The sequence below is a fragment of the Lepus europaeus genome, unplaced genomic scaffold (assembly GCF_033115175.1).
Source record: "Lepus europaeus isolate LE1 unplaced genomic scaffold, mLepTim1.pri SCAFFOLD_35, whole genome shotgun sequence".
Lineage (NCBI taxonomy): Eukaryota > Metazoa > Chordata > Mammalia > Lagomorpha > Leporidae > Lepus > Lepus europaeus.
The window spans coordinates 1,984,811-2,005,815 of record NW_026909223.1 but is presented as its reverse complement, the minus strand read 5'-3'; positions in this window follow the sequence as shown (position 1 = coordinate 2,005,815).

Genomic DNA, 21,005 nt, shown 5'->3' with positions numbered 1-21,005 from the left:
ACACTAATTGGTTCCACATGGAGACACCACCTCTACACATTCGTATTTTCTAGGGAGAAAGCTAGAGTATCTGCGACAAACAAACATGATATTTCTGTTTGTATAGATGACATTTTATGCACTTGCCTAAAGAGAAGACATTGCTTTTCTCCAAAACCATTTTTACTCTGATTTTATCAGTCCATTGCATATGAATTCCATGCCACTTTGTCCGGGTATGACTGAAAGAAACCAGAAATATCCGGTTGTGTTTTGGCTAACTCAATCTGAAATATTGTGAAAGCCTCTGTGTTTTTTTTTTTTCTGATATTATCGATGGACTTTATTGTTTTGAATGTTTTTTATCAGGGAACATTTAATTTTGTGCTGGGAAACACTAATTGGTTCCACATGGAGACACCAGCTCTACACATTCATATTTTCTAGGAGAAAGCTAGAGGAACTGCGGCAAACATATATGATGTTTCTGTTAGTTTAGATGACATTTTATGCACTTGCCGAAGGAAAAGACTTTTCTTTTCTTGAAAAACATTTTACTGTGATTTTCTCTGTCCATTGCATTCGAATTCCACACCACTTTGTCCGGCTATGACTGAATGAAACCAGAAATATCCGGTTGTGTTTTGGCTAACTCAATCCCAGATATTGCTACAGCCTCTGTGTTTATGTTTTCCGGATATTTCAACGGACTTTTTGTTTTGAATGTTTTTTATCAGGGAACATTTAATTTTGTGCTGGGAAACACTCGGTGACTCCAGATGGAGACACCAGCTCTGCAAATTCGTATTTTCTAGGGAGAAAGCTAGAGGAACTGCGGCAAACAAACATGATATTTCTGTTTGTATAGATGACGTTTTATGCACTTGCCAAACGAATAGACTTTGCTTTTCTCCAAAACCATTTTTACTGTGATTTTCTCAGTCCATTGCATATGAATTCCATACCACTTTGTTCGGATATTCCTGGATTTGACCAGAAATATCCAGTTGTGTTTTAGCTAACTCAATCCGAAATATTGTGAAAGCCTCTGTGATTGTGTTTTCTGGATATTATCGATGGACTTTATTGTTTTGAATGCTTTTATCAGGGAACATTTAATTTTGTGCCGTAGAAACACTAATCAGTTCCACATGGAGACACCAGCTCTACACATTCATATTTTCTAGGGATAAAGCTAGAGGAACTGCAGCAAACAAACATGATATTTCTGTTTGTACACATGACATTTTATGCACTAGCTGAAGGAAAAGACTTTGCTTTTCTCCAAAACCATTTTACTGTGATTTTCTCGGCCATTGCATTCGAATTCCACACCACTTTGTCCAGATATGACTGAATGAAACCCGAAATATCTGGTTGTGTTTTGGCTATCTCGACCCCAGGTATTGCTACAGCTTCTGTGTTTGTGTTTTCTGCATATTATCAAAGGACTTTTTGTTTTGAATGTTTTTTATCAGGGAACATTTAATTTTGTGCTGGGAAACACTAGTTGACTCCACATGGAGACACCAGCTCTACACATTCGTATTTTCTAGGGAGAAAGCTTTGGAAACTGTGGCAAACTAACATGATATTTCTGTTTGTATAGCTGACATTTTATGCATTTGCCTACGGAAAAGACTTTGCTTTTCTCCAAAACCATTTTTACTGTGATTCTCTTGGTCCATTGCATTCGAATTCCACACCACTTTTTCCAGATATGACTGGATGAAACCAGAAATATCCGGTTGAGTTTTGGCTAACTCAATCCCAGATATTACTACAGCTTCTGTGGTTGTTTTTTCCCTATATTATCAACGGAATTTTTGTTTTGAATGTTTTTTATCAGGGAACATTTAATATTATACCGTAGAAACACTACTTGACTCCTGGGATCACCAGCTCTACACATTCGTATTTTCTAGGGAGAAAGCTAGATGAACTGCGGCAAACAATAATGATATTTCTGTTTGTATAGATGACATTTTATGCAGTGGCTGAAGGAAAAGACTTTGCTTTTCTCTAAAATCATTTTTACTGTGATTTTCTAGGTCCATTGCATACGAATTCCACACCACTTTGTCCGGAAATGACTTGATGAAACTTGAAATTTCCGGTTGTGTTTTGGCTAACTCAATCCGAAATATTGTGAAAGCCTCTGTGTTTGTGTTTTCTGGATATTATCGATGGACTTTATTGTTTAGAATGCTTTTAGAAACACTAATTGGTTCCACATGGAGACACCACCTCTACACATTCGTATTTTCTAGGGAGAAAGCTAGAGTATCTGCGACAAACAAACATGATATTTCTGTTTGTATAGATGACATTTTATGCACTTGCCTAAAGAGAAGACATTGCTTTTCTCCAAAACCATTTTTACTCTGATTTTATCAGTCCATTGCATATGAATTCCATGCCACTTTGTCCGGGTATGACTGAAAGAAACCAGAAATATCCGGTTGTGTTTTGGCTAACTCAATCTGAAATATTGTGAAAGCCTCTGTGTTTTTTTTTTTCTGATATTATCGATGGACTTTATTGTTTTGAATGTTTTTTATCAGGGAACATTTAATTTTGTGCTGGGAAACACTAATTGGTTCCACATGGAGACACCAGCTCTACACATTCATATTTTCTAGGAGAAAGCTAGAGGAACTGCGGCAAACATATATGATGTTTCTGTTAGTTTAGATGACATTTTATGCACTTGCCGAAGGAAAAGACTTTTCTTTTCTTGAAAAACATTTTACTGTGATTTTCTCTGTCCATTGCATTCGAATTCCACACCACTTTGTCCGGCTATGACTGGATGAAACCAGAAATATCCGGTTGTGTTTTGGCTAACTCAATCCCAGATATTGCTACAGCCTCTGTGTTTATGTTTTCCGGATATTTCAACGGACTTTTTGTTTTGAATGTTTTTTATCAGGGAACATTTAATTTTGTGCTGGGAAACACTCGGTGACTCCAGATGGAGACACCAGCTCTGCAAATTCGTATTTTCTAGGGAGAAAGCTAGAGGAACTGCGGCAAACAAACATGATATTTCTGTTTGTATAGATGACGTTTTATGCACTTGCCAAACGAATAGACTTTGCTTTTCTCCAAAACCATTTTTACTGTGATTTTCTCAGTCCATTGCATATGAATTCCATACCACTTTGTTCGGATATTCCTGGATTTGACCAGAAATATCCAGTTGTGTTTTAGCTAACTCAATCCGAAATATTGTGAAAGCCTCTGTGATTGTGTTTTCTGGATATTATCGATGGACTTTATTGTTTTGAATGCTTTTATCAGGGAACATTTAATTTTGTGCCGTAGAAACACTAATCAGTTCCACATGGAGACACCAGCTCTACACATTCATATTTTCTAGGGATAAAGCTAGAGGAACTGCAGCAAACAAACATGATATTTCTGTTTGTACACATGACATTTTATGCACTAGCTGAAGGAAAAGACTTTGCTTTTCTCCAAAACCATTTTACTGTGATTTTCTCGGGCATTGCATTCGAATTCCACACCACTTTGTCCAGATATGACTGAATGAAACCCGAAATATCTGGTTGTGTTTTGGCTATCTCGACCCCAGGTATTGCTACAGCTTCTGTGTTTGTGTTTTCTGCATATTATCAAAGGACTTTTTGTTTTGAATGTTTTTTATCAGGGAACATTTAATTTTGTGCTGGGAAACACTAGTTGACTCCACATGGAGACACCAGCTCTACACATTCGTATTTTCTAGGGAGAAAGCTTTGGAAACTGTGGCAAACTAACATGATATTTCTGTTTGTATAGCTGACATTTTATGCATTTGCCTACGGAAAAGACTTTGCTTTTCTCCAAAACCATTTTTACTGTGATTCTCTTGGTCCATTGCATTCGAATTCCACACCACTTTTTCCAGATATGACTGGATGAAACCAGAAATATCCGGTTGAGTTTTGGCTAACTCAATCCCAGATATTACTACAGCTTCTGTGGTTGTTTTTTCCCTATATTATCAACGGAATTTTTGTTTTGAATGTTTTTTATCAGGGAACATTTAATATTATACCGTAGAAACACTACTTGACTCCTGGGATCACCAGCTCTACACATTCGTATTTTCTAGGGAGAAAGCTAGATGAACTGCGGCAAACAATAATGATATTTCTGTTTGTATAGATGACATTTTATGCAGTGGCTGAAGGAAAAGACTTTGCTTTTCTCTAAAATCATTTTTACTGTGATTTTCTAGGTCCATTGCATACGAATTCCACACCACTTTGTCCGGAAATGACTTGATGAAACTTGAAATTTCCGGTTGTGTTTTGGCTAACTCAATCCGAAATATTGTGAAAGCCTCTGTGTTTGTGTTTTCTGGATATTATCGATGGACTTTATTGTTTAGAATGCTTTTAGAAACACTAATTGGTTCCACATGGAGACACCACCTCTACACATTCGTATTTTCTAGGGAGAAAGCTAGAGTATCTGCGACAAACAAACATGATATTTCTGTTTGTATAGATGACATTTTATGCACTTGCCTAAAGAGAAGACATTGCTTTTCTCCAAAACCATTTTTACTCTGATTTTATCAGTCCATTGCATATGAATTCCATGCCACTTTGTCCGGGTATGACTGAAAGAAACCAGAAATATCCGGTTGTGTTTTGGCTAACTCAATCTGAAATATTGTGAAAGCCTCTGTGTTTTTTTTTTTTCTGATATTATCGATGGACTTTATTGTTTTGAATGTTTTTTATCAGGGAACATTTAATTTTGTGCTGGGAAACACTAATTGGTTCCACATGGAGACACCAGCTCTACACATTCATATTTTCTAGGAGAAAGCTAGAGGAACTGCGGCAAACATATATGATGTTTCTGTTAGTTTAGATGACATTTTATGCACTTGCCGAAGGAAAAGACTTTTCTTTTCTTGAAAAACATTTTACTGTGATTTTCTCTGTCCATTGCATTCGAATTCCACACCACTTTGTCCGGCTATGACTGGATGAAACCAGAAATATCCGGTTGTGTTTTGGCTAACTCAATCCCAGATATTGCTACAGCCTCTGTGTTTATGTTTTCCGGATATTTCAACGGACTTTTTGTTTTGAATGTTTTTTATCAGGGAACATTTAATTTTGTGCTGGGAAACACTCGGTGACTCCAGATGGAGACACCAGCTCTGCAAATTCGTATTTTCTAGGGAGAAAGCTAGAGGAACTGCGGCAAACAAACATGATATTTCTGTTTGTATAGATGACGTTTTATGCACTTGCCAAACGAATAGACTTTGCTTTTCTCCAAAACCATTTTTACTGTGATTTTCTCAGTCCATTGCATATGAATTCCATACCACTTTGTTCGGATATTCCTGGATTTGACCAGAAATATCCAGTTGTGTTTTAGCTAACTCAATCCGAAATATTGTGAAAGCCTCTGTGATTGTGTTTTCTGGGTATTATCGATGGACTTTATTGTTTTGAATGCTTTTATCAGGGAACATTTAATTTTGTGCCGTAGAAACACTAATCAGTTCCACATGGAGACACCAGCTCTACACATTCATATTTTCTAGGGATAAAGCTAGAGGAACTGCAGCAAACAAACATGATATTTCTGTTTGTACACATGACATTTTATGCACTAGCTGAAGGAAAAGACTTTGCTTTTCTCCAAAACCATTTTACTGTGATTTTCTCGGCCATTGCATTCGAATTCCACACCACTTTGTCCAGATATGACTGAATGAAACCCGAAATATCTGGTTGTGTTTTGGCTATCTCGACCCCAGGTATTGCTACAGCTTCTGTGTTTGTGTTTTCTGCATATTATCAAAGGACTTTTTGTTTTGAATGTTTTTTATCAGGGAACATTTAATTTTGTGCTGGGAAACACTAGTTGACTCCACATGGAGACACCAGCTCTACACATTCGTATTTTCTAGGGAGAAAGCTTTGGAAACTGTGGCAAACTAACATGATATTTCTGTTTGTATAGCTGACATTTTATGCACTTGCCTACGGAAAAGACTTTGCTTTATTCCAAAACCATTTTTACTGTGATTCTCTTGGTCCATTGCATTCCACACCACTTTTTCCAGATATGCCTGGATGAAACCAGAAATATCCGGTTGTGTTTTGGCTAACTATATCCCAGATATTGCTACAGGCTCTGTGTTTATGTTTTCCGGATATTATCGACAGACTATTATTTTGAATGTTTTTTTTTTATCAGAGAACATTTAGTTTTGTGCTGGGAAACACTAGTTGACTCCACATGGAGACACCAGCTCTACACATTTGTATTTTCTAGGGAGAAATCTAGAGGATCTGTGGCAAAAAAAAAGATGATATTTCTGTTTGTATACATGGCATTTTATGCACTGGCCGAAGGAAAAGATTTTGCTTTTCTCCAAACCATTTTTATTGTGATTTTCTCGGTCCATTGCAAATGAATTCTACACCACTTTGTCCGGTGATAATTGGATGACACCAGAAATATCCGGTTGTGTTTTGGCTAACTCAATCCTAGATATTGCTACAGCCTCTGTGTTTGTGTTTTCTGGATATTATCGATGGACTTTTTTGTTTTGAATGTTTTTTATCAGGGAACATTTAATTTTGTGCTTGGAAACACTAGTTGACTCCACATGGAGACACCAGCTCTACACATTCGAATTTTCTAGGGAGAAAGCTAGAGGAACTCTGGCAAACAAACATGATATTTCTGTTTTTATAGCTGACATTTTATGCACTTGCCTAACGAAAAGTCTTTGTTTTCTCCAAAACCATTTTTACTCTGATTTTCTCGGTGCGTTACATATGAATTCCAAAACAATTTGTCAGTATATGACTGCATGGAACCAGACATATGCGCTTGTGTTTTGGTTAACTCAATGTCAGATATTGCTACAGCCTCTGTGTATGTGTTTTCTGGATATTATCGACGAACTTTATGGTTTTGAATGTTTTTTATCAGGAAACATTTAATTTTGTGCTTAGAAACACTAGTTGATTCCACATGGAGACACCAGCTCTACACATTTGTATTTTCTAGGAAGAAATCTAGAGGAACTGCGGCAAACAAAAATGATATTTCTGTTAGTATAGATGACATTTTAAGCACTTGCTTAATGAAAAGACTTTGCTTTTCTCCAAAACCATTTTTACTGTGATTTTCTCAGTCCATTGCATACGAATTCCCCAACACATGATATTTCTGTTAGTATAGGTGACATTTTATGCACTTGCCGAAAGAAAAGACATTTCTTTTCTCCAAAACCATTTTTACTGTGATTTTCGAAGTCCAATACATATGAATTCCACACCACTTTTTCAAGATATGACTTGATGAAACCAGAAATATCCGGTTGTGTTTTGGCTAACTCAATCCCAGATATTGCTACAGGTTCTGTGTTAAAGTTTTCCGGATATTCTCGACAGACTTTATTGTTTTGAATTTTTTTTTATCAGGGAACATTTAATTTTGTACCGTAGAAACACTAGTTGACTCCACATGGAGACACCAGCTCTACACAGTCGTAATTTCTAAGGAGAAAGCTAGAGGAACTATGGCAAACAAACATGATATTTCTGTTTGAATAGATGACATTTTATACACTTGCCTAACGAAAAGACATTGCTTTTCTCCAAAACCATTTTTACTCTGATTTTATTGGTACATTGCATGTGAATTCCACACCACTTTCTCCAGATATGACTGAATTAGACCAGAAATATCCGGTTGTGTTTCAGCTAACTCAATCCGAAATATTGTGAAAGCCTCTGTGTTTGTGTTTTCTGGATATTATCGATGGACTTTATAGTTTTGAATGTTTTTGTCAGGGAACATTTAATTTTTTACCGTAGAAACACTAATTGGTTCCACATGGAGACACCAGCTCTATACATTCGTATTTTCTAGGCAGAAAGCTAGAGGAACTGCGGCAAACAAACATGACGTTTTCTTTGTATAGATGACATTTTATGCACTTGCCTAATGAAAAGTCTTTGCTTTTCTCCAAAACCATTTTTACTGTGATTATTTCGGTCCATTGCATATGAATCCCACACCAGTTTGTCCGGATATGACTGGATGAAACTAGAAATATCCGGTTGAGTTTTGGCTAACTCAATTCCATATATCGCTACAGCCTCTGTGTTTGTGTTATCTGGATATTATCGACAGAATTTATTGTTTTGAATGTTTTTGAATAGGGAACATTTAATTTTCTGCTGGGAAAAACTAATTGGTTCCACATGGATTCACCAGCTCTACACATTCGTCTTTTCTAGGCAGAAAGCTAGAGGAACTGCGGCAAACAAACATGATATTTCTGTTTGTATAGATAACATTTTATGCACTTGCCTAACGAAAAGACTTTGCTTTTCTTCAAAACCATTTATACTGTATTGTCTCGGTCCATTGTATACGAATTCGACACCACATTGTCCGGCTCTGCTTGGATGAAACCAGAATTATCCGGTTGTGGTTTGGCTAACTCAATCCCAGATATTGCTACAGGCTCTGTGATAATGTTTTCTTGATATTATCTACAGACTTTATTGTTTTGAATGTTTTTTATCAGGGAACATTTAGTTTTGTTCTGGGATACACTAGATTACTCCACATGGAGACACCAGCTCTACACATTCTTATTTTCTAGGGAGAAATCTACAGGAACTGCGGCAAACAATCATGATATTTCTGTTTGTATAGATGACATTTTATGCACTTGACCAACGAAAATACTTTTCATTTTTCCAAAACCATTTTTATTGCGATTTTCTCGGTCCATTTTATATGAATTCCACACCACTTCGTGCGGATATGACTGGATGAAACTAGCAATATCCGGTTGTGTTTTGGCTAACTCAATCCCAGATATTGTGAAAGCCTCTGTGTTTGTGTTTACTGCATATTATCGATGGACTTTATTGTTTTGAAGGTTTTTTTATCAGGGAACATTTAATTTTGTACTGTAGAAACACTAATTAGTTCCACATGGAGACACCAGCTCTACACATTCCTATTTTCTAGGGAGAAAGCTAGAGGAACTGTGGCACACAAATATGATATTTCTGTTTGATAGATGACATTTTATGCACTTGCCTAACGAAAAGACTTTGCTTTTCTCCAAAACCATTTTTACTGTGATTTTCTCGGTCCATTGCATACGAATTTCACACCACATGATATTCCTGTTTGTATAGCTGACATTTTATGCACTTGCCGAAGGAAAAGACATTTCTTTTCTCCAAAACCATTTTTACTGTGATTTTCGAAGTCCAATACATATGAATTCCACACCACTTTTTCAAGATATGACTTGATGAAACCAGAAATATCCGGTTGTGTTTTGGCTAACTCAATCCCAGATATTGCTACAGGTTCTGTGTTAAAGTTTTCCGGATATTCTCGACAGACTTTATTGTTTTGAATTTTTTTTTTATCAGGGAACATTTAATTTTGTACCGTAGAAACACTAGTTGACTCCACATGGAGACACCAGCTCTACACAGTCGTAATTTCTAAGGAGAAAGCTAGAGGAACTATGGCAAACAAACATGATATTTCTGTTTGAATAGATGACATTTTATACACTTGCCTAACGAAAAGACTTTGCTTCATAGGCAAGAAGCCCCCAAGGCCCTCGGGTGCGCCTGACACTGCAGCGCCGCTGCAGCCACAGGGAACGGGATGTCTGAGTGGGCAGCCCCACTGCCCAAGCCTCCGCTGCCAGTTCCCCGAAGGGCTGGTGACGGCTGCGCCTCAGCAGACAGCCTCCCTCCCTCCCTCCCTGCCTCCCTCTGGTCAGGCACTGCAAGCCACACAGCCACTTGTGTCCCCTGTGTCCCTGGAGGCCGCAGCGCATTTTGGGTTTTGGCGCGCACAGGCCCCTCTCGGCTTCCGTAGTCCATTTGCCCCCGGAGCCTGCCAGACCCCTGGCTCTAGGAGGCTGCCCAGGCGGCGCTGCCAACAGCCCCCAGGTGCTGGCTAGCCGATCAGTCGGCCACGGGAGGAGCACACACACCTGCGGGTGTCCGCGGGCTGCATATTCAGACTGCCCTGCAAATCCCCGTGTTGCAAATAGGCCCCCCAGGAACCCTCGCCAGCCCTAGGGGCTTGCCGGTCCGGCCAACGCAGGGTGGGTGAGTGTGGAGGGCTGCTGCTGGCACACACCCACTCCTGAAGCCCACTGGGGCGGTCCAAGGGCGATGAGCTCGAAGCTCGGGCACAGGCTGTCCCAGCAGGGCCTCCCGAGAGTATACCGATACGCGCGCGGGCCCTGCAGTGTTGCCTAAAGCCCCGGGTCTAGCCCTCTTGCGTCCCCCAGCATCTCCTGGGTTCCCGCCACCACCCTTGGGCCAGGATGAGGTGCCACCTTGTGCGTGGAAGCCCCGCCCACAGGCAAGAAACCCCCAAGGCCCATGGGCGCACCCGACACTGCATCCCCACTGCAGCCACTGGTAACTGGATGTCTGAATGGGCAGCCCCCACTACCCAAGCCTCTGCTGCCAGTTCCCCGAAGGGCTGGTTGTGGCTACACCTCAGCAGCCAGTCTTCCTCCCTCCCTCCCTCCCTGCCTCCCTCTGTTCAGGCACTGCAAGCCACACACGCACATGTGTCCACTGTGTCCCTTGAGGCCGCAGCGCGTTTTGGGTTTTGGCGCAGACGGGCCCCTCTCGGCTTCCATAGTCCATTTTCCCCCGGATCCTGCCAGACCCCTGGCTCTAAGAGGCTGCCCAGGCGGCACTGCCAACAGTCCCCAGGTGCTGGCTGGCCGCAGCAGCAGGCCACAGGGGGAGCAAACACACCTGCGGGTGTCCCCGGGCCGCACACACAGATTTACCACACGTCCCCGGGTTGCAAATCCGCCCCCTGGGGACCCTCGCCCGCCCTAGGGGCTTGCCGGTCCGGCCGACGCAGGGTGGGTGAGTGTGGAGGGCTGCTGCTGGCACACACCCACTCCTGAAGCCCACTGGGGCGGTACAAGGGCGCTGAGCTCGGAGGTCAGGCATGGGATTTCCCAGCAGGGCCTCCCGAGTGTGGACCGATATGCCCGCGGGCCCTGCAGTCATGGGCAAGAAGCCCCCAAGGCCCGCGGGCGCGCATGACACTGCAGCCCCGCTGCAGCCACAGGGAACGGGATGTCTGAGTGGGCAGCCCCCACTGCCCAAGCCTCCGCTGGCAGTTCCCCGAAGGGCTGGTGGTGGCTGCGCCTCAGCAGCCAGTCTCCCTCCCTCCCTCCCTGCCTCCCTCTGGTCGGGCACTGCAAGCCACAAACCTACTTGTGTCCCCTGTGTCCCTGGAGGCCGCAGCGCATTTTGGGTTTTGGCGCGGACGGGCCATCTCTGTTTCCATAGTCCATTTGCCCCCGGAGCCTGCAAGACGCCTGGCTCTAGGAGGCTGCCCAGGCGGCGCTGCCAACAGCCCCCAGGTGCTGGCTAGCCGCAGCGGCCGGCCACGGGGGGAGCACACACACCTGCGGGTGTCCCCGGGCCGCACACACGAACTGCCCAGCACCACCCCGGGTTGCAAATTGGCCTCCCTGGAACCCTCGCCCTCCTTAGAGGCTTGTTGGGCGGGGACGATGCAGGGTGGGTGAGTGGGGAGGGCTGCTGCTGGCACACACCCACTCCTGAAGCCCACTGGGGTGGTCCAAGAGCGATGAGCTCGGAGCTCGGGCATGGGCTGTCCCAGCAGGGCCTCCCCAGGGTGGACCGATACGACCGCAGGCCCTCCACTGTTTCCTAAAGGCCCAGGGGCCTAGCCCCTGTGTCCCTGGAGTCCACAGCACGTTTTGGGTTTTGGCGCAGACGGGCCACTCTCGGCTTCCGTAGTCGATTTACCCCCGGAGCCTGCAAGATTCCTGGCTCTAGGAGGCTGGGCTGTCCCAGCAGGGCCTCCCAAGGGTGGACCGATACACCCGTGGGCCCTCCAGTGTTGCCTAAAGGACCGGGGGCCTAGCCCTCTTGCGTCCCCCAGCACCTGCTGGGTTCCCGCCACCACCCTTGGGCCGGGATGAGGTGCCACCTTGTGCGGGGAAGCCCCGCCTACAGGCAAGAAGCCCCCAAGGCCCGCGGGAGAACGCGAACATGCAGCCCCGCTGCAGCCACAGGGAACGAGATGTCTGATTGGGCAGCCCCCACTGCCCAAGCCTCCGCTGCCAGTTTCCCGAAGGGCTGGTGGCGGCTGCGCCTCAGCAGCCAACCACCCTCCCTCCCTCCCTGCCTCCCTCTGGTCGGGCACTGCAAGCCACACAGCCACTTGTGTCCCCTGTGTCCTTGGAGGCCCCAGCGCATTTTGGGTTTTGGCGCGGACGGGCCCCTCTCGGCTTCTGTAGTCCATTTGCCCCCGGAGCCTGCCAGACCCCTGGCTCTAAGAGGCTGTCCAGGCGGCGCTGCCAACAGCCCCCAGGTGCTGGCTAGCCGCTACGGCCGGCCACGGGAGGAGCACACACACCTGCGGGTGTCCCCGGGCCGCACACACGGACTGCCCCGCGCCTCCGCGGGTTGCAAATAGGCCCCCCGGGAAGCCTCGCCCGCCCTAGGGGCTTGTCGGGCGGGGCCGATGCACGGTGGGTGAGTGGGGAGGGCTGCTGCTGGCACACACCCACTCCTGAAGCCCACTGGGACGTTCCCAGGGCGATGAGCACGGAGTCGGACACGGGCTGTCCCAGCAGGGCCTCCCGAGGTTGCACCGATACGCGCGCGGGCCCTCCAGTCATAGGCAAGAAGCCCCCAAGGCCCGTGGGTATGCCCGACTCTGCAGCCCCGCTGCAGCCACAGGGAACGGGATGTCTGAGTGGGCAGCCCCCACTGCCCAAGCCTACGCTGCCAGTTCCCCGAAGGGCTGCTGGCGGCTGCGCCTCAGCCGCCAGCCTCCCTTCTTCCCTCCCTGCTTCCCTCTGGTCGGGCACTGCAAGCCACACACCAACTTGTGTCCCCTGTGTCCCTGGATGCCCCAGCACGTTTTGGGTTCTGGCGCAGATGGGACCCTCTCGGCTTCCGTAGTCCATTTGCCCCCGGAGCCTGCCAGACCCCTGGCTCTAGGAGGCTTCCCAGGCGGTGCTGCCAACAGCCCCCACATGCTGGTTAGCCGCAGCGGCTGGCCACTGGGAGAGTACACACACCTGCGGGTGTCCCTGGGCCACACACACGGACTACCCCGCGCCTCCCCGTTTTGCAAAGAGGCCCCCCGTGAACCCTTGCCCGTGCTAGGATCTTGTCGGGCGGGTCCGATGCATGGTGGGTATGTGTGGAGGGCTGTGCTGGCACAAACCCACTAATGAAGCCCACTGGGGCGACCCAGGGCGATGAGCTCAGAGCTCGGGCACGGACTTTCCCAGCAGGGCCTCCCGAGGGTGCACCGATACGCACGTGGGCCCTCCATTCATAGGCAAGAAGCCCACAAGGCCCATGGGTGCGCCCGAGCCTGCAGCCCCGCTGCAGCCACAGGCAACGGGATGTCAGAGTGGGCAGACCCCACTGCCCAAGCCTCCGCTGCCAGTTCCCCGAAGGGCTGGTGGCGGCTGCGCCTCAGCAGCCAGCCTCCCTCCCTCCCTCCCTGCCTCCCTCTGTTCGGACACTGCAAGCCACACAGCCACTTGTGTCCCCTGTGTCCCTGGAGGCCGCAGCACATTTTTGGTTTTGGCGCAGAAGGGCCCCTCTCGGCTTCCGTAGTGCATTTGCCCTCGGAGCCTACCAGACACCTGGCTCTAAGAGGCTGCCCAGGCGGCGCTGCCAACATCCCTCTGGTGCTGGCTAGCCGCAGCGGTCGGCCACAGGGGGAGCACACGCACCTGTGGGTGTCCCCGGGCCGCACACACGGACGGCCCCGTGCCTCCCAGGGCTGCAAATAGGCCCCCCAGGAAGCCTCGCCCGCCCTAGGGGCTTCTCTGGCGGGGCCAACGCACGGAGGGTGAGTGGGGAGGGCTGCTGCTGGCACACACCCACTCCTGAGGCCCACTGGGGCGGTCCAAGGGCAATGAGATCGGTGCTCGGGCACAGGCTGTCCCAGAAGGGCCTCCGAGGGTGGACCGATATGACCGCAGGCCCTCCAGTGTTACCTAAAGGCCGGGGGCCTAGCCGTCTGGAGTCCCCCAGCACCTCCTGGGTTCCCGCCATCACCCTTGGGCCGGGATGAGGTGCCACCTTGTGCGTGGAAGCCCCGCCCTCCGGCAACAAGCCCACAAGGCCCGCGGGCGCGCCCGACCCTGCAGCCCCGCTGCAGCCACAGGGAACGGGATGTCTGAGTGGGCAGCCCCACTGCCCAAGCCTCCGCTGCCAGTTCCCCGAAGGGCTGCTGGCGGCTGCGCCTCAGCAGCCAGCCTCCTTCCCTCTCTCCCTGCCTCCCTCTGGTCGGGCACTGCAAGCCACACAGCCACTTGTGTCCCCTGTGTCCCTGGAGGCCGCAGCGCGTTTTGGGTTTTGGCGCGGACGGGCCCTTCTCGACTCCCGTATTCCATTTGCCCCCGGAGCCTGCCAGACCCCTGGCTCTAGGAGGCTGCCCAGGCATCGCTGCCAACAGCCCCCAGGTGCTGGCTAGTCGCAGTGCTAGGCCACGGGGGGAGCACACACACCTGCGGGTGTCCCCGGGCCGCACACACGTACTGACCCGCGCCTCCCCGGGTAGCAAATAGGCCCCCCGGGAACCCTCGCATGACCTAGGGGCTTTTCGGACGGGGCCAACTCAGGGTGGTTGAATGGGGGTGGGCTGTTTCTCGCACACACCCACTCCTGAAGCCCACTGGGGCGGTCCACGGGCGATGAGCTCGCAGCTCGGGCACGGGCTGTCCCAGCAGGGCCTACCGAGGGTGGATCAATACGCCCGCGGGCCCTCCAGTGTTGCCTAAAGGCCTGGGGGCCTAGCCCTCGTGCGTCCCCCATTACCTCCTGGGTTCCCGCCACCACCCTTGGGCCAGGATAAGGTGCCACCTAGTGCGGGGAAGCCCCGCCCACAAGTAAGAAGCCCCCAAGGCCCGCAGGTGCGCCCGACCCTGCAGCCCCGCTGCAGCCACAGGGAACAGGATGTGTGAGTGGGCAGCCCCCACTGCCCAAGCCTCTGCTGCCAGTTCCCCGAAGGGCTGGTGGCAGCTGCGCCTCAGCAGCCAGCCTCCCTCCCTCCCTGCATGCCTCCCTCTGGTCGGGCACTGCAAGCCACACACCCACTTGTGTCCCCTGTGTCCCTGGAGGCCACAGCGCGTTTTGGGTTTTGGAGCGGACGGGCCCCTCTCGGCTTCGGTAGTCCATTTGACCACGGAGCCTACCAGACTCCTGTTCTAAGAATCTGCACAGGGGGCGCTGCCAACTTCCCCCAGGTGCTGGCTAGCCGCAGCGGCCGGCCACGGGAGCACACCCACCTGCGGGTGTCCCCGGGCCTCAAACAGGGACTTCCACGCGCCTCCCCGGGTTGCAAATAGCCCCCCGGGAACCCTCACCCGCCCTAGGGTCTTGTCGGTTGGAGCCGATTCATGGACCGATACGCCCGCAGTTCCTCCAGTGTTGACTAAAGGCCCGGGGGCCTAGCCCTCTTGCGTCCCCCAGCACCTACTGGGTTTCCGCCACCACCCTTGGGCCGGGATGAGGTGCCACCTTGTGCGTGGAAGCCCCGCCCACAGGCAAGAAGTCCCCAAGGCCCGCGGGCACGCCTGAAACTGCAGCCCTTCTGCAGCCACAGGGAACGGGATGTCTGAGTGTGCAGACCCCACTGCCCAAGCCACCGCTGCCAGTTCCCTGAAGGGATGGTGGCGGCTGCGCCTCAGCAGCCAGCCTCCCTCCTTCCCTCCCTGCCTCCCTGTGGTCGGGCACTGCAAGCCACACACCCACTTGTGTCCCCTGTGTCCCTGGAGGCCGCAGCGCGTTTTGGGTTTTGGAGCGGATGGGGCCCTCTCGGCTTCCGTAGTCCATTTGCCCCCGGAGCCTGCCAGACCCCTGGCTCTAGGAGGCTGCCCAGGCGGCGCTGCCAACTGCCCCCAGGTGCTGGCTAGCCGCATTGGCCGGCCACGGTAGCACAAACACCTGCGGGTATCCCCGTGCCGCACACACGGATTGCCCCGCGCCTCCCTGGGTTGCAAATAGGCCCCCCGGGAACCCTCGCCCGCCCTAGGGGCTTGTTGGGTGGGCCGACGCATGGTGGGTGAGTGGGGAGGGCTGCTGCTGGCACACACCAACTCCTGAAGCCCACTGGGACTGTCTAAGGGTGATGAGCTCGGAGTTCGGGTACGGGCTGTCCCAGCAGGGCCTCCTGAGGGTGGACCGATACTCCCACGGGCCCTCCTGTGTTGCCCAAATGCCCGGGGGCCTAGCCCTCTTGCGTCCCCCAGCACCTGCTGGGTTCCCGCCACCACCCTTGGGCTGGGATGAGGTGCCACCTTGTGCGTGGAAGCACCGCCCTCCGGCAAGAAGCCCACAAGGCCCGCGGGCACGTCCGACCCTGCCGCCCTGCTGCAGCCACAGGGAACGGGATGTCTGAGTGGGCAGCCCCCACTGCCCAAGCCTCCGCTGCCAGTTCCCTGAAGGGCTGGTGGCGGCTGCGCCTCAGCAGCCAGCCTCCCTCCCTCTCTCCCTGCCTCCCTCTGGTCGGGCACTGCAAGCCACACAGCCACTTGTGTCCCCTGTGTCCCTGGAGGCCGCAGCACGTTTTGGGTTTTTGAGCGTGCAGGCCCCGCTCGGCATCCGTAGTCCATTTAACCCCGGAGCCTGCCAGACCCCTAGCTCTAGGAGGCTGCCCAGGCACGCTGCCAGCTGCCCCCAGGTGCTGGCTAACAGCAGCGGCCGGCCACGGGGGGAGCACACACACCTGCGGGTGTACCCAGGCTTCACACACAGACTGCCCCGCGCCTTTCCTGTGTGCAAATAGGCGCCCCCGAAACCCTCGCCCGCCATAGGGGCTTGTCGGGCAGGGCCGACGCACGTGGGTGAGTGGGAAGAGCTGCTGCTGACACGCACCCACTCCTGAAGCCCACTGGGGCAGTTCACGGGCGATGAGCTCGGAGCTCGGGCATGGGCTGTCCCAGCAGGGCCTCCCTAGTGTGGACCGATATGCCCCCGGGCCCTCCAGTGTTGCCTAAATGTCCGGGGGCCTGGCCCTCCTGCATCCCCCAGCACCTCCTGGGTTCCCGCCACCACCCTTGGGCCGGGATGAGGTTCCACCTCGTGCGAGGAAGCCCCACCCACAGGCAAGAAGCCCCTAAGGCCCGCGGTTGCGCCCGACCCTGCAGCCCTGCTGCAGCCACAGGGAACAGGATGTCTGAGTAGGCAGGCCCCACTCCCCAAGCCTCCCCTGCCGGTTCCCTGAAGGGCTGGTGGCGGCTGCGCCTCAGCAGCCAGCCTCCCTATCTCCCTCCCTCCCTCTGGTCTGGCACTGCAAGCCACACACCCACTTGTGTCCCCTGTGTCCCTGGAGGCCGCAGCGTGTTTTGGATTTTGGAGCGGGCGGGCCCCTTCGGCTTCCGTAGTCCATTCGCCCCTGTAGCCAGCCAGACCCTTGGCTCTAGGAGGCTGCCCAGGCAGCGCTGCCAACTGCCCCCAGTTGCTGGCTAACGGCAGTGGCCAGCCAAGGGGGGAGCACACACACCTGCAGGTGTCCCCGAGCTGCATACACGGACTGCCCCGCGCCTCCCTGGGTTGCAAACAGGCCCCCGGGAAACCTTGCCCGCCCTAGGGGCTTGTCGGGCAGGGCTGATGCACGGTTGGTGAGTGGGGAGGGCTGCTGCTGGCATACACCCACTCCTGAAGCCCACTGGGGCGGTCCAAGGGCCATGTGCTCGGGCACGGGCTGTCCTAGCAGGGCCTTCCGAGGGTGGACAAATACGCCCGTGGGACCACAAGTGTTGCCTAAAGACTAGGAGCCCTGACCCACCTGCGTCCCCCAGCACCTGCTGGGTTCCCGCCACCACCCTTGGGCTGGGATGAGGTGCCAACTTGTGCGTGGAAGCCCCGCCCACAGAAAAGAAGCCCCCAAGGCCCACGGGCGCGCCCGACCCTGCAGCCCCGCTGCAGCCACAGGAAACGGGATGTCTGAGTAGGCAGCCCCCACTGCCCAAGCCTCCGCTGCCAGTTCCCTGAAGGGCTGGTGGCGGCTGTGCCTCAGCAGCCAGCCTCCCTCCCTCCCTCCCTGCCTCCCTCTGGTTGGGCACTGCAAGCCACACACCCACTTGTGTCCCCTGTGTCCCTGGAGGCCTTAGCGTGTTTTGGATTTTGGAGCGGGCGGGCCCCCCTTGGCTTGCATCTTCTACTGCTATCCCAAGCCATAGCTGAGAGCTGGATTGGAAGAGGAACAGCCAAGACTAGAATTAGTGCCCATATGGGATACCGGCGCTTCAGGCCAGGGCTTTATCCTGCTGTACCACGGCGCCAGCTCCTCGATTCTTCTGTAAGTTTCCACTAGAACCATGTAAAACATCTTGAACCTGTGACAATAAAAAAAATTGAAGGCCGGCGCTGCGGCTCAATAGGCTAATCCTCCGCCTTGCGGCGCCGGCACACCGGGTTCTAGTCCCGGTCGGGGCACCAATCCTTTGCCTGTTGCCCCTCTTCTAGGCCAGCTCTCTGCTGTGGCAGGGAGTGCAGTGGAGGATGGCCCAAGTGCTTGGGCCCTGCACCCCATGGGAGACCAGGAGAAGCACCTGGCTCCTGCCTTCGGATCAGTGCGGTGCGCTGGCCGCAGTGCACCAACGGCAGCGGCCATTGGAGGGTGAACCAACGGCAAAAAGGAAGACCTTTCTCTCTATCTCTTTCTCTCACTATCCACTCTGCCTGTCATAAATTAAAAAAAAAATTAAAAAATAAATTGAAACCAATTTGCATTCAGCTCAGATGGCTTTAAATCTTGCAGCCATGCTCAATTTGTCCTGATTCGGAATTATATTTCTTTATGCTTTTCCAACCTAACTAAATCTTATAAACATCTTAAAATACAATGTAGGCTGGCACCGCAGCTCACTAGGGTAATCCTCTGCCTGCGGTGCTGGTACCCTGGGTTCTAGTCCCGGTTGGGGTGCCAGATTCTGTCCCGCTTGCTCCTCTTTCAGTCCAGCTCTCTGCTGTGGCCTGGGAAGGCAGTGGAGGATGGCCCAAGTCCTTGGGCCCCGCACATGTATGGGAGACCAGCAGGAAGTATCTGGCTCCTGGTTTCGGATTGGCACAGCATGCCAGCCGTAGCGACCATTTGGGGGTAAACCAATGGAAGAAAAACCTTTCTCTCTCTCTCTGCCTGTTTCTAACTCTGCCTGTCAAAAATAAATACAATGTGAAAGAAGCTGAGGAATAAACAACTTACTGGCAACATATTCTTTTTTGTTGGTCTTGGGTACATGAAGATTTCTCCAGGATCTTATCTGCAAGAGAAATTATTCAGAGAGAGTGGTGAGACAAATAGTCTAGATTCTCCCTAGATTCTACTGTGCTAGCAAGATCATGAAGGAAAGGCATAGAGACAAATGGGCATATTAGCTGGGCAACAGAAATAAAGTACCCGCCCTATGGGGGAATATAGGCTTTACACATGGGAAGAGCAGCAAAGACCCTGAAAGAGCACACACAACTCTACCAATCCCTCAGGTTAAACAGAAACTATTGTTAGGCTAATTAAAATATTCATTTGTTACCAATTCTGTAAAAAAAAATAATCAGTGCCAGGGCCATCACTGTGGGGTAGTGGGTAAAGCTTCCTGCTGCAGTGTGGGCGTCTCACATGGACACCAAATTGAGTCCTACCTGCTCCACTTCTGATCTAGCTCTCTGCTATGGACTGGGAAAGCAGTGGATGAAAACCCAAGTCCTGGGACCAGCACTGTGGCACACTGGGTTAATCTTCCACCTGCAGGACTGGCATCCCACATGGGCACTGATTCAAGTCCCAGTTGCTTCTCTTCCAGTAGAGCTCTCTGCTGTGGCCCGAGAGGGCAGTGGAGAACGGCCCCGGTGCTTGGGCTCCTGCACCCATGTGGGAGACCAGAAAGGGTCACCTGGCTCCTTTCTTCAGTTTGGCGCAGCTGCAGCTATGGTGGCCATTTGCAGGGTGAACCAATGGAAGGAAGACCTTTCTCTTTGTCTCTCTCTCTCACGGTCTATAACCCTTCTGTGGTGACTGTTCCTCGCCACTGCCGGAGAATTAGGCAGGCTGCCCACAGCTTGCCTTAACCGAGGAGGGGAAAGTGCGCCACCTGCCACTCAGCCTTCCCCAAACCCAGGGGACAATCAGGCGCGGTGTGGAGCCCAGTCGAAGCAGGGTCTCACTTTATTGTAAAAGAGAGGTTGTATAGGCTGGCGCCGTGGCTTAACAGGCTAATCCTCCGCCTTGCGTCGCCGGCACACCGGCTTCTATTCCCGGTTGCCCCTCTTCCAGGCCAGCTCTCTGCTATGGCCCGGGAAGGCAGTGGAGGATGGCCCAAGTCCTTGGGCCCTGCACCCGCATGGGAGACCAGGAGAAGCACCTGGCTCCTGGCTTCAGATCAGAGAGATGTGCTGGCCGCAGTGGCCACTGGAGGGTGAACCAATGGCAAAAAGGAAGACCTTTCTCTCTGTCTCTCTCTCTCTCTCTCTCTGCCTGTCCAAAAAAAAGAGAGGTGGTGTATATAGCTGAGGTACAGGTTGGATGGTACAGAGTGGATGAGGGCATGTGGGCAAGGGGTGGGTTGTTGTGGTGCAAAAGGGCCTTACCAACTCCTATTGTACCACCTTAATGATCCTTAGGGAGAAGCACCCTGGGGCTGGGGTGTTTGCTACCAGGGAATTGAAACTTAAAGACAGGTTTTCAAATTTGAGGCAGGCTCAGGAAGTTCCTCTAGGCCTTTCTGGATTCAGCTTCCCCCACACCCTACCTGTCAAATGAGGGGAGGGAAGGGGAGGGGAGAGGAGGAGAGGGGAGAGAAGAACCAAGTCCGTGGGTCCCTTGCACCAACATGGGAGATTTGGAAAAAATCTCCAGGCTCCTGGCTTCAGATTGGCCCAGCCTCAGCCAATGAGGCCATTTGGGGAGTGATCAGCAGATGTAAAACCATCTCTCTTTCTGCCTCT